At 38.1% G+C, this 2548-nt stretch overlaps 1 non-coding gene across 1 annotated transcript; it reads right to left on the bottom strand.

The window, feature by feature from the left end:
• Nucleotides 1–1923: 1923 nt before the first annotated feature.
• LOC114397788 lies at nt 1924–2030 on the bottom strand. The gene has a single exon (XR_003663412.1). It is a non-coding gene; the product is annotated as a small nucleolar RNA R71 (small nucleolar RNA).
• Between the last annotated feature and the right edge of the window lie 518 nt (nt 2031–2548).

Genomic DNA, 2548 nt, shown 5'->3' with positions numbered 1-2548 from the left:
GAGGATGAAGCATAATTCTCTTTGAGGTTCTGTTTTTAATGTTGCTCTCCTATCGGTTTTCCCTTCACCAATTAACCCACATGCGTTCTGTTAATCTGTACACGCTTCGTGTTCGATTAATTGCCACTGTGCTTAAATTACGCTCGTGCTTAATGAACAAGGGGTTAATTGGTGTATGTGTTGCTTAATCACATATTGACAAACCTAAATTGATTTTCGCTTAGTAAATTAAATTAGGGTTGGATTAAGTGGTTAACTGCCAGGGGTGAAATCCTCATAACCTAGGATAAGAGAATGGTTTCTGAATTAGAGGAAATAACACGTTTTTAATACTATTAATTTCATATTCCAATCTGCTTGTTCTTAAATTCACAAAACAAACACCCCCCCAATTGTTACTGTTATAACGAAGCATATTATGAACATTTGGTTAGTCATTGCTCATTGGGAAATGACCTAGGATCACTTCCTAGTTACTGCATTTTAATGTTTATTTGATTCGGGTACGGCCTCGATCAAATTTGGTGCCGTTGCCGGGGAGCAGTGGTCCAAAAGTTCATAATAGCTAGTGATTCGTGTTTTATGTTTAGTTGTTTTACATTTAATTCTTTTGTTTAGTATGTTTGTGTTGTGTTAGTGTTGTTCTGTTTTATTTGATGTTCTATTTTGCAATTTAGTAGTACCCCTTGTTCAACGCTTCCTCTATTTCAGTTTTATGTTTTGCTGAGAATAATGCTTAGTGATGGAATTAGAGACTGATTTTGTGTTACTGTTCACACAACATTACATTAGTGACTGAAGTAGTGACTGTTGCTGACAATTTAATTGGCAATTTTTGTTTTGATAGTTAGGGTTGTTATTTTTGGCTGAATTTTGGTGTGGTAGGTTCTTTTGACTCATATTTTGTGTGAAAAATACTAGGAACACTTGTTGTGGCTAGATTGAGAGATTCAAAAAAATTTGAGAACTTGTGTTTAGTAAAACTTCAAACAGCCATAACTTTTGCTCCGGGTATCAGAATGACTATTATTATATATGTATTTGGGGTAGAAAAAAATTTCACATACCGTGGCAGCCTGCTGTAGGCCGGATGAGGTCTCCATCTAGCCAAAATTGCCTGTTTACTATCTTTTTTTCAAGTTTTATTGTTTTATTTTTCTAAACTTTCCTTAGGCAGTTTCCATAGTTAGAATTTGAATTTTTGTTTGAAAATGTTTGTGCTATCTTTTCATGATTTTAGGGTGTTGCTCACAAAATTTTAGCTCATTTGGATATTGTTTGAGTATAGATGTAGTTTTAACCCACCTCTTTTGCCTTGTCTGAGAAACACATGAACTGCTGCATATAGTGCATGACTAGAGGCAATCCAGGTGACTTACAACCCTTTGATCCTGAAATAGATAGGAAATTTCATAGATTAGTTAGGCATAGTGTGCATCTTGATTACCCTGAACATTTTGTACCTTTTGAGCATCTTGAGCATTCTGTGGTTGGTAATTTTGAACATCCTGATTTTGAGCATTATAATTTTGAACATTCTGAAAATATGGCTCAACCTCCACCTTGTGAGAGGACTCTAAGGGAAATGGCTGCACCTGATTTCACTTATGAAAGCTTGTGCATTCAATACCCTGATGAGGATGTCCCATATGTTCTTAAAACTGGACTGATCCACTTGTTGCCCAAGTTTCATGGTCTTGCAGGTGAAGACCCTCATAAACATTTGAAAGAATTCCATATTGTCTGCTCCACCATGAAACCTCCAAATGTTCAAGAAGATCACATCTTTCTAAAGGCCTTTCCTCATTCTTTAGAGGGTGTGGCAAAGGACTGGCTATATTACCTTGCTCCAAGGTCCATCACGAGCTGGGATGACCTCAAGAGAGTATTCTTAGAAAAATTTTCCCTACTTCCAGGACCACGGCCATCAGAAAGGATATTTCAGGCATTAGGCAACTCAATGGAGAGAGCCTATATGAATACTGGGAGAGATTTAAAAAACTATGCGCCAGTTGCCCTCACCACCAGATTTCTGAGCAGCTTCTTCTCCAATATTTTTATGAAGGACTCAGTAACATGGAGAGAAGTATGATAGATGCTGCCAGTGGTGGAGCCCTTGGAGAAATGACCCCTGCTGAAGTTAGGAATTTAATTGAGAAGATGGCTTCCAACTCCCAATAGTTTAGTGCTAGAAATGATGCTATTGTCATTAGAGGAGTGCATGAAGTAGCCATGAATTCATCTTCATCAGCTGAAACTAAGAAGCTTGAGGGTAAACTAGATGCCTTGGTTAACCTGGTAACCCAGCTGGTCTTGAATCAGAAATTTGTACCTGTCGCAAGACTCTGTGGTTTATGCTCCTCTGTCTACCACCATACAGACCTTTGCCTTTCTGTGCAGCAATCTGGAGCAATTGAACAGCCTGAAGCTTATGCTGCAAACATCTACAATAGACCTCCTCAACCTCAACAGCAAAATCAACCACAACAGAACAATTATGACCTCTCCAGCAACAAATACAATCCCGAATGGAGGAATCACCCTAATC

This window comes from Glycine soja, chromosome 18 (genome assembly GCF_004193775.1).
Source record: "Glycine soja cultivar W05 chromosome 18, ASM419377v2, whole genome shotgun sequence".
Classification (NCBI taxonomy): domain Eukaryota; kingdom Viridiplantae; phylum Streptophyta; class Magnoliopsida; order Fabales; family Fabaceae; genus Glycine; species Glycine soja.
The sequence above is the reverse complement of the archived record's forward strand: the minus strand, read 5'-3'. Positions and strand labels throughout refer to the sequence as shown.